At 37.5% G+C, this 12,114-nt stretch overlaps 1 long non-coding RNA gene across 1 annotated transcript in view; it reads left to right on the top strand.

Moving 5' to 3' along the window:
* LOC138152607 (uncharacterized) overlaps positions 1-12,114 on the top strand; it is a 33,409-nt gene that overhangs the window by 4,588 nt on the left and 16,707 nt on the right. The window contains exons 2-4 of the long non-coding RNA XR_011166149.1: positions 1,197-2,084; positions 3,632-3,764; positions 5,539-5,683. This is a non-coding gene — a long non-coding RNA (uncharacterized lncRNA). The remainder of the gene's footprint in view (positions 1-1,196; positions 2,085-3,631; positions 3,765-5,538; positions 5,684-12,114) is intronic.

Below are 12,114 nucleotides of genomic sequence, written 5' to 3'. Positions count from 1 at the left end.
TGTGTGTGTGTGTGTGTGTGTGTGTGTGTGTGTGTGTGTGTGTGTGTGTGTGTGTAAGGGTTATGGGAATTTAAAGATCTTCCATGGACTTGATGACATAGCAGGAAGGGGTGGGGCAAGAGGAAGTGGAAGCCAAGCTAGAGTTCCTGTGGTGACTGGCAGCAGCAGCAGCAGAAGCAGCAGCAGCGGTAGGGATAGTGGCCAAGGTGGAGCTGGAGGTGTGAATCCCTTTTTTGAGCCAGCCAGAATTTCTGTTAAGTACTCCTGCTGAGGACTGCCAGGGACCAGAACTTCGGGGAGCTGGAGCTGCTGCGAGCACTCTTCCTGGACGCTGAGCAGTTGCTGTGAGTGGGGAGAGGAGGACCTTTGCCTGAGGTAGCCTGTTCTGTTTTAAAGGCTTAAGAATGTGGGTGTTTACTACATTAACTATGTGTGCCAACTTCATAACTACTGTGATGGCTTTGACTTTCTGGTTTTGGGACTCAGTTATTTGGTATTTTAATAAATGTTCTAGCTTTATCCCCCATGTAGAGAGCCTGGCATATTTTGTGATTAATAACCACACCAGCATATTTATAATTGCCATAGGCATTGTGAATATTGCATTGTTGATACAGTGTGTGTTGTGAGAGAGAGAGAGATCATATGCCTGTGTATATTTGCATGTGTGTCTGTGGGCATTCATATGTATTTATGTGTCTGCGTGCAGATTGGTGGGTTATCTTTGAGGGAGGGTGCTGTAATGGGACAAAGAAAGATGGTGCAGTGCATAGAACACTAGACTTGAAATCAAGAAGACTTCAAGTTCAAATTCAGCCCCAGATATTTGATAGCTTTATGACTCTGGCCAAGTCAACCTCACTGCCTCAGTTTCCTTATCTATAAAATTTGGATAATAATAGCACCTACCTCTCAGGCTTGTTGGGAGGAAAAAATGAGATATTTGCAAAGTGATTAACACAGTGTTTGGCACACAGTAGCTTAAAAAATGCGTGTTAAGAAAAAGGTGAGGGGAATGGGGAGGTAGGAAGGGAGAGAATTTAGAACTCTTTTTTTTTAAGAATGTAGAAAATGGTTTTTACATGTAATTGGAGAAAAATAAAGTATTAATTTTTTTTAAAAGTAGGGGAAAAAAAGAAAAAGAAAAGAAGGCCTAATCTTAACATTTAAACCATTCTTTCCAAATTCTTCCTCAGAGACAGCATGGTTCAATAGAAAGAACACACTGGTCTTGGAATCAGAAGGACTTGGATTCACATTCTACCTCTGATGCCTCCTAGCTGTTCCACCATGGGCAAGTCACTCTAAGACTCATTTTCCTTATCTCTAAAATGAGGATATAGGTAGCATCTAACTCACAGGGATGTAAAGATAAAATAAGATAATGTAGGTAAAGTGCTTTGCAAACCTGACAATGATACATAAAGGTTAACTTATGTTAACTAATATTTGTATATATTATATATGTATGTATATAATCTTTAATATACATTATATTATATATAACATATATACATTTTATTACAAATTAAATTCTATTATAAATATATTATACTACAGAATATATGCATATATGTATGTATATATGTGCAGGCACTCACATATGCGGTCTTATGTATATGTATGTGTGTGTGTGTGTGTGTGTGTGTATCTGTGTGTAATTTGATGATAGAAAACTCAACCACATGTTTCACCTTCTGGCCTTTCCTTTTCTCCTTTTCCCAGATTTTCTCCCCTTCCACACCACAGGAACCAGTCAGTAGGGAGGAAAAGTTTTATTGTATATATCCTTGACAATGTTCCCTAACTAACTGGAGAAGAGGTAGCCTTGAATTAAGGGAGGTTTGTGGGCCTGGTGCTTTGGAAAAGTCTCAGGTTGGAACTGCATGACGGCTTTGATTTTCAGATTAAGTTATGCCCGGCTAGCTAGTGATGGAGAAGGAGCTCATCTGGGAGGCAGCTGCAATTCTTCCCTCACCTCTTCTATTATCTTTCTCTCTATCCCCTCCCCCACCTCCCTGGGGTCTTTGCAGGCATAATGAACAAACAGAAGTGGATTGTGTCAGTTTCAGCAATGCCAAGAGGTAGGTGTCATCTGAAAGAATTCTTTGACCCTGAAACTTTTTTTATGACTAAAAACAACCCATGTTGATGAGATTAATTGCTTCTTTCTGTCTCCAGCCCACTGAAGGAAGGATTGATGTCTAAGGGGATTAAGATATAAAAGACAAAAAGAAAAAAAAAACACCAATTTGGGACCATACTTATTATTACCAAAAAATGACTGAGGGAATGTCAGTCATTACTGACTCATATGCCTACTTTTCTATTAAAGAATTTTGAGAGGAGATAATTTATATGTTTGTTAATGTTATCCTTCATAAGGGCATTAGACTGGTCAAAAAAACCTATGACAAAGTCATTCTTAAGACAGTATTGCTGTTGCTGTATACAGTGTTCTTTTAGTTCTACTCATTTCACTCTTCATTATTTCATGTAAATCTTTCCATGTTTTTCTAAGGTCACTGAGGTCATAATTTCTTATAGTACAATAGTATTTCATCACAATCATATGCCACAACTTTTTCAGCTATTACCCATAGGCATCTCTGCAATTTCCAGTTCTTTGCCACAACAAAGAGAGCCACTATAAACATTTTAGAATAATTGGGTTCTTTTCCTATTTCCCTAATTATCTTCAGAAATAGAGCAAATAGTGATATTGCTGGTATTAAGTTCTAGAGGTAGAGATATGGGCATAATTCAAGATTGCTCTCCAAATTGGTTGGATCAGTTCACAGTTCCACCAACAATGAATTAGTTAACAAATAAGTTATTTTGGCTATTATAAATACCTAAATTTCCTACCAAGGATATATAAAAATGCTATCTGTATCCAGAGAAAGAACTTTATCTATAGAATAATTATAAATATGTATGTGTGTGTGTGTCTAATGATAGCCATCTCTAGGGTGGGATGGAGGGAAGAAAGAAAAAAAAGAAATTTACATGATAATTTTATTGTATATTTGAAAGAAATTGTAAGTTATACATAGTAGATTTAAAGTTTCACATGTAATCATCTTTTTATTGTACTATGTTATGTTAAATGTTTGTTTTATTCCATAAATTTAAAAATGAAGGCACTAAAAAGGGAGGATTAAACCATACTTGACTTGAAACTACATATTTCAATAAAATTGAAAGATAAGGAGAATAAAAGCTCCCACTATGCTAATTTGTCAATATCTTTTTTTTCTTTTTGGAGGGGGGAAGGCAGGGCAATTGGGGTTAAGTGACTTGCCCAAGGTCACATGGCTAGTGAGTGTTAAGTGTCTGAGGCCAGATTTCAACTCAGGTCCTCCTGACTCCAGGGCCAGTGCTCTATTCACTGCACCACCTAGCCACCCCTGTAATTGTTTTAAGTATATGATTTAGTAGAGTAAAATTCTATCTTTTGGTTTCTGTAATGGTAATGGGATTTGAAGATCTTCCATGCCCCTTGAACTTGCTGATGTAGCAGGAAGAGGTGGGGCAGGAAGGAGCCAGAGCCAAGTAGGAGCCAGGCTGGAGCCAGTGTGGTGACTGGAAGTGGTGATGGTGCAAACTCCTTTTTTTTTTTTTGAGCCAGCCAGAATTTCTGCTAAGGATTCCTGCTGAAGACTGCCGGGGACGGGAACTATAGGGAGCAAGAGCTGCTGGGAGCAAGCTGTGTGGAGGCTGAGCAGTAACCATGAATGAGGAGAGGAGGATCTTTGCCTGAGGTAGCCTGTTATGTTTTGAAAGCTTGAGAATGTGGATGTTTATTGCATTAACTATGTGTGCCAACTCCATGGCTACTGTGATGGCTTTGACTTTCGGTTTAGGGACTCAGTTTTCTGGTATTTGAATAAATGTTCTAGCTATGTCTCCCATGTAGAGAGCCTGTTACATTTTGTGATTAATAACCATGTCAGCATATTTATAGTTACCATAGGCATTGTGAATACTGCCTTGTTGATACAGTTTCCTATGTGCATAAAGAATGATTGGTCAAAATTTCCCCCCTAAACCTTGAAGGTGACAGCAGCAAATACAGCCCCTGTCCATTAAACTCCTTACTTGAAAACATCTTTCACATACTGGCTCACAACCCTGATGTCACAGGATTGGCACTGATCTATTATGTGTATTAGAGGTGGTAGGTGCCAGTAGACATGACAACCCCCAATATGAATAGAAAGTTCTCAGCCATCAGTTATTGTCTTTATGATATGAACACCATTTGGTGGCAATCTATTTATTCAATGCCTATAATGTGTCAAGAGAGGTGCTGGAGATGCAAAGACAAAAATGAAAAGATCCCTGCCCTCAAGAAGCTTACATGTTAACATGCATATTTGATCAGTATGTACAAACATATATAAAGTAGATACAAGGTAATTTTGGAGGGGAAGACACTAGTCCCAGAGGGATAATACATACGAGGTCTTATATAGAAGGAAGCATTTGTGCTGAGTCTTAAAGGAGCTAAGAGATTCGAAGACATGGAGATGAGGAAGGGGAGTATTCCATGCTTGGAGGACAGACAGTGAAAAGACTCAAAGATCTGAATTGTTTTCCAATTTGATAGGTGTTTTCTATTGATTCCTTGATTCATTCAATTATTTATTTCTAACCTTGAAGAACTGCTTCCTGGTTAAGAGAGGTTGGGGTTTGGCCTAGGGGAGAAAACTAGATTTTAATTAAAATGGTTTTTTTTCTCACTTTTTGACTCATTAAAAACCCAACTTTGGTGTTCTGGAAATGATTTTACTTTTAGGTCAAGTTATGGCGGACATATAGGACTTCCTTAAAAAGTAGAGTAAAACAGTAAATATTAGGCAGATATGTGACAGGCAATATATTCCTACTTATGAAAGAGATGCTCAACATAAAAGAGTCACAGTGTACTTTAAAAGAACAATTTAAACAATAGCAACTAATAAATAACTTAATTCTAATAAACAATAACAACTCATAAATACTGTCACAATCTGCTGGGAGGCTGATACTTAAGTCTCATCAAAACATAAAGTAGTTTCCAGAACCTCCAAATAGGAATTTTACAATTCATCTTAGCTTTGCACTATTCAAACAAAACCCAGTACATATCTTCCAGTAAAATGGCCAGAATTGAGCCAAATCCTCTTATTAGCAGTCATTCTCTGTGATGCAAAATCTTTCCCTGACATCAACCAGCTTCTATCCCTGTGGGATAGAAGATCTTGGGACCACTCCCATTCACAAAGTTTCCTCCAAACCTAAATATATCCACCATGAGAAAGACGGTTAATTACCTACTCACAAAAGGAAGCACAAATTGGAGAAGGCCAGCAGAGGTCCAAGAATAAACTTGTCTAGTTGAGTCCACTGTCTATTGGGAAGAGAAATAGAGTATCATATAGAAGTACCATCCACCCTCACTACCCCCATGCTTGTGAATTCTAGCTCACAAGCCATGTGGAAGAGTCAAAGCAAAAGACTGAATCAGATATTCTCTTCTTTTAACTGATACAGCATCCTGCCTCTCTTATGCTGTCATGAGGCAAAAGGAAGGACTAAGGGACCACTGAGGGCTTGCCATATCATGCCAAAATGAGCACTACTCCTAAAACTGGGCTACCATATGACTAGAAGCAGGCCTCAAAACTTTGGGTCAACTGTAAGTATGTTCCATGGGATAGTTCCCATTAAACATGCATTCATGCATTCACCAAAATTATTATGCATTTGCTATTTGCAAACCACCATGGATAAATCAAAGATTTAAATCAAAGATAAGACATAATATTTGCCGTCAAGGAATTTATGATTAAGTAAGTATTTTTAAATGAGTATAGAACAGTTTTCAAGAAACTTACAAACCCCAAGAAATGGAGTAAAAACACTATTTTTAAAAACTGCTAGGAAAACTGGAAAGTATTCTATCAGAAATTAGATATAGAACAGCATTTCATGCCATATAGTAAGGTAAACTCCAAATGAATACATAAAAAGTTATAAGCAAATTAGAGGGGCAAAGAAGTAATTACCTTTCAGAGCTATGGATAGAGAAAAAATTCATAAACAAATAAGAATTAGAATCATGGAAGATAAAATGTACAGTTTTGGTTGCATAAAATTAAAAATTTTTGCATAAACAAAACCAATGCAGTTAAAATTATAAAGGAAAGAGGTGACCGAAAAAAAAATCTTTGAAGCAGCTTTTTCTGATAAACGTCTCATTCCCAGTATCCATATAGAACAAATTCAAGTATATGAGAATAAGTCAATGGGCAAATTGTCAAAGGATATGAACAGGCAGCTTTCAAGGTAAGAAATCCAAACTATCAATAATCATGAAAAAATACTCTGAATCCCAATTAATTAAATAAATTAAAATTAAAATAACTCTGATGTTCTACCTCATACCTATCAGATTGGCAAAGATAACAAAACAGGAAAATCATAAATGTTGGAGGAGCTGTGGGAAGACAGGCACACAAATGCCATATTGGTGGAGTCATAAATTAGTCTAGCCTTCTGGATAACAATACACTAAACTGTGCCTATCCTTTGACTCAGCAAGGGTACTACTAGACTTCTACCCCCAAAAAAGAGCAAAGAAAGAAGAAAAAGTCTCATAAATTAAAAAAAATACTCATAGCAATTCTTTTCATAGTGTCAAAAAAAACAAAATAAAGAAACAACCAACCCCCCCCCCCAGAAATTAAGAAGGGGGAACTACCTATTGGGAATGGCAGATTAAATTCTAGTATATGAATTAATGGAATATGATTGAGACATTAAAAATTACAAAATGAGAAATTACAAGTAACTCTTTGAAGACCTATATGAGTTCATACAGAATGAAATGAGCAGAACTAGGAGAATTATTTATACAATAAAACATTTTTAAAGAAAGACAACTTTGAAGCCTTTAGAACTCTGATCAATGCCTTGATAAACCAGGATTGGACCAAATGTATATAGAAGAGATCCATGCCGCAGATGACATAATCGAGAAGGAATTGAGGAAATGATATATAAGACATCTGAAGGAGGACCTTATTAATAGTGAAAAAAGTGAAATAAATAACTATTGACCTATATGCCTACACTTCCACTTACATTAAATTTTTATGAGTAATTTATACAAGAATCAAGGGCATCTTTGATGAGGATGATAATAATAATAGCAATAATAATTAAAAACTAACATTTACATAGTGCTTACTATGAGCAAGGCACTATGCTAAATGCTTTACAATTACCATCTCATTACAATTATCATCTTCATAACAGCCCTGGGAAGTAGGTGCTATTATTATCCCCATTTTATAAGTGAGAAAAGTGACTTGCCCAGGTGACACAGCTAGTAAGTGTCTAAGGCCTTATTTGAAATTCAAGCAAGTCTTCCTGACTCCAGACCCAGGACTCTAACCACTGTACTGCCTAGTATGATGGTACTATTAGTAGAAAACAACCCAAATTTTCTTTTAACAATCCAAATTTTTAAAGGAAAATTCACTTGTGAGCCATATCTTTGTCATTTCATAATTGACTTAAAGACAGAGAGAATATAAAATTCTTTTTTTTCTGAGGGGGGAAGCCAAGGCAATTGGGGTTAAGTGACTTACCCAAGGTCACACAGATACTAAGTATCAAGTGTCTGAAGCTGGATTTGAACTCAGGTCCTCCTGACTCCAGGGCTGGTGCTCGATTCACTGCGCCACCTCACTGCCCCGAGAATATAAAATTCTACTGTTATTATTATGTATTGGTTATTAAAAAGCACTTGGTTTATAGAATAACACTTCTCCTTACCGGGACTTGTCCTATAAGTATTCCCTATACATTAAAATCATTCAAGATTCCTTGAAAGATGTAACAGAAACAATCCTATTTGATGACCATAAATATTGAGCAAGCATAAAATAGCAAAGTGTATACTTGCCAAAAGTGTTTGCTATGGTGATGGAGGAGATCCAGGTTGAAGAAGGATTCTTTATGAATGATGAGGTCCTCCTATAATGCTCCTGTTTGCAAAAGACATTGTGCTTGTTGCATCAAGTCCCAGACCATTGAAGAATCAACTGGTAGAAATCTGAAATCGCTTAACTGGGTTTGATTTCACAATCCATATAGGAGAGATCAAATGACTAAAGAAAGTTTATTACCCATATTACAACATATATTTGAATTGCCAACCTACTGAGGTCATCCATCAAGATAAGTGTACCAGACAGAAAGTACACAGGGGCAATTCAGTTGTACCAAAGTCAAGTAAAAGAAGAGTGATCAGGATTCTTTGGGGCAATTATAAATGCTCTTTTGGTAGCTAGGTGGATAGAGTGCTGAGCCTGAAGTCAGGAAGATGAGTTCAAATCCAGCTTCACATACTTACTATGTGACTCAGAGTGAGTCATTTAACCCTTTTTGCTTCCATTTACTCATCTGTAAAATGAACTGGAGAAGGAAATGACAAACTGCTCTGGTATCTTTGCCAAAAAAAAAACCAAATGGGATCACGTGCAGTTGGACAGGACTGAAATAACAGAATTATGATAACAACAATGCTCTTTTAATGATCTCATGCTTTCCATGAAAGCAAAGAACTATCTTTTTAATGTTACCATTCCACTCGAGCTGCAGTATGGCATTGAAACATGTAATGCAACAGTCTTTGAAGAAATAAAAATATATATCAAAAAGATGACAATGGAGAGATACATGGGGGTTTGCATGCAGGCTGCAACATATAATCATTGATTAACCCCAAAGAACAGGAATAAAAGGTGGTATTAAAGAATTATCCGAATAAATGAATGAAATGAATGAAGAATTTGTATACTTACTATGTGCAAAGCATTGTGTTAAATTCTGGGATACAATTAGAAAAGTAAAATGATGTTTGCTCTCAAAGAGCTCACATTCTAAGGGGAGATCACGCATATAGAAGATTTCAACTATAGGTCAGATGAAAAAGTCTTATGGTCTTTAGGGTACAGCAGCAAAGCAGATGGTAATACCTCATCTTTAATAATATGAGGAAATGTCAGTTTCTGACATTGATAGTGCTGAAGACTTGGAAAATAAGAACTTTATTTTCTGAGTCTTCAATAGATGTACCTGTAGCACCTGCAGGAACAGTTATCAGGCTGCATCTCTACAGGAGTTAGAGATGCATCATACTTCCAAAGATGATGGCTATAGGCACTGGTTTGGAAGCATTGCTATTTCAAAAATTCTTGGGTTCAGAGTCTTGGACTCCTTCTATCAGGGTGACAGGGGAGATGTTGGTTGAGACTGTGACTCTACCTCAAGGTGCCTTGATGCTTCATCTAAGGGTGAACCACTTGCTATGTGGGTGGCACATGGCTGGGAGTTTGTGGAAATGGCTGTCCCCTCTCCACTCATGTTTCTTCCTTGGAAGATGGGTATGGAAGCTGGACTAGAAGCAGGACTGTTAGTTTAGGGGGAGGAGTGCTGCCACTCTCAGGACTTTTATGCGCATCAACCTAAAGGTGACACCTGGTCAGTAGTTGTTGTTAATGGGGATGAGGAAGTTGGGGTAATTATCTCCATAATTATTTCTCTCCTCAATGATAGCCCTGGAGGCAGAGTCAGAAACAATCCTTATGGTTTGAGAAATACTGCTACTCTCAACACTCTTGGGTTAAAATTCTGGGCTATCTCCATTAGGACCCAAGGGGAGACGGTCGTCAAGGTGATGGTGGTGGTCTTGTCTTCTCCTCAGGGAGACTGAAAGAAAAGATGAAATTGTGATGTGGTGAGGATGGTGAACTACAGCCATAGTGCTCCATTATTACCCATATGGCAAGTAAATGTGGAAAGCCTCCAGAACGTTGGGTGGACCCTCTGTGTTGAACCTAAAAGAGGACATGGACAAAAGCTACATAGGATGGGTGGGCAAGGATGGATTGTGACATTCATTATTGGAAAGAACTTTCAAATTGATATAGTTGAGCATTAAAATGGCTACTATTTTCAAGAAGCCATAGAGAAATCAAAGATAATATATTGTTTCTGCCCTCAAGCAGCTTATGAATGAGAACACTTCAGGGTTACTTTGTATTTATTAATTCACTCAACAAGAATGTGTTTATTAAAATCTACTATCTGCAAAGAACCAAGGGGAAATCAGAGACAAAAGTAAGACATAATTTATGTGCTCAAGGAGCTTATGGTTCTATATTCTGGGTGGTTTCTGTTTTTGGCTGACACCCTCCTTAAGGCTGCTGGGTTTTCTTTAGTATATTTCCAGATGGATGAGTTTGTAGGCTCTGTCTAGAACCTTGACCACTGGCCTAGGATGGAAATATTTCTCTGTATTCCTGAAAGAATAGAGTTTTTTCTGTTGAGTCCTGTTTTCCTGATAGGACTGCTAAAAGAAGGAGGAATAATGACTATTGCATTATCTAATTAGAAGAATCCACAAACACAGGTATATTGTTGGTGATGAAACCCAGATCATTAACTAGTAGCTGAGACACGGCTATTCTGAGATGTTTTCACCTTACCAATCTGTAAAAGGAGAAGGAATCTCCTTTCCCTGGCAAAGCTTCTGCACTTCTGCCCTTCCCCAGTTCTCTTCTCTGTTGATACTGAGAATACTTAGGGATCTGTGCTGGGAGGACCCTTCTCCATTTTTTCTACAATGTCCCTGAATCATAGAGATCCTTTCCTACTGCTATGACTCTCTGAAGAGATCCTAGCCTTTACCAGTCCTGCTTAATCTTGGTGCATCCCTCTGAGATCACCCTCAATTTACCCAGTTCATATCTTGTTAGTATATAGTCATTTTTATGTTGTCTCCTTCATTAGACTATGAGCTTCTTGAGAGCAGGGATTAACTGTTTTCCCACCTTTCTTTGTATCTCTAGTACTTAGCATAGTGCCTAGCATAGTAGCCACTTGATAAAATCTAGTTAAATGATTGACTGTCCAAAATAATATAGTTGGAAGGATCTCGGAAGTAGTTTAATCTCTACCTACATAATAATTCCCTCTAATAATAATAATAAATATACACCAGAAAATTTCTAACTTTAATTAACTAATGAATAACAAATTCCCATCTATAGATACAAACTCTGAAATATCCTTGGCAAGTCAACAAAAACATTTATTGGTAGAACTAGAGCAGCATTATAGATGAAAATGTTGCCCATAATTTCCTGGATATAACATCAACCCCTAAAAAATCGGGGAACAATGTTTTATGGTGGTGTTGCTAGGTCAAATGCTTCCAATATGGAATGAAAAACTCTTAAACTATAGAGATTTGTCAAAAAAAAATTAGGGCAGCTAGGTGGTGTAGTGGAGAGAGTGTTAAGCCTGAAATCAGGAAGACTCCTCTTCCTGAGTTCACATCTGGTCTCAGAAACTTCCTAGCTGTGTGACCCTGGGCAAGTCACTTAACCCTTTTTACCTCAGTTCCTCATTTGTAAAATGAGCTGAAGAATTAAAGAGAAAACCACTCCAGTATTTTTGCCAAGAAAACCCCAAATGGGGTCATGAAGAGTAAGACATGACTGAAACAACTCAACAATAATTAGAAGAAATTAAAACTGGGTGGGATCAGGATGAAATTGTTTAATGGAATGTGTGTTGAACTTGAGGTCTAGATCTGGTACTTACCAGTGGGGTGAGCACAGGCAAGTCACTTAACAAAGCTGTCTCAGTTTCCCCTTGAAGTGGGGATAATGATCACACTGCCTACCCCCACTTAAGTGTTGTGAAGAAAGAGCTTTTTAAAGTGCTGTGTAAATGTGAAGTGATAATGTTTATATTATGCCTCATTGGTGTCTCAGTGACATAGAAAAATAAAATGAATATCAGCCTAGTTTGAAACAAGAGAAAATCTTGATTTAATCTTCAGCATTTGTCTTTCAAAAAAAAACCAGGATCATTTAATGGTCTTAGACACAGTTCCCATAGGCCTTTTCGTGAATGTATTTTCAATGTACATTTGAATCACTTCCATGGCATGTCAGATTGTTTCTGGCCTAGAAGGGGATCTCCTAAGAGACTGTAGGGCCCTGACCTAGAGTCCTTGGAATAGCCCATCCTTCTGTTCCATTTCTAGTG

The sequence above is a fragment of the Petaurus breviceps genome, unplaced genomic scaffold (genome assembly GCF_028583685.1).
Source record: "Petaurus breviceps papuanus isolate PSGF00001 unplaced genomic scaffold, PetGlider_PUasm1.0 90925, whole genome shotgun sequence".
Taxonomy (NCBI): Eukaryota; Metazoa; Chordata; class Mammalia; order Diprotodontia; family Petauridae; genus Petaurus; species Petaurus breviceps.
The sequence above is the reverse complement of the archived record's forward strand: the minus strand, read 5'-3'. Positions and strand labels throughout refer to the sequence as shown.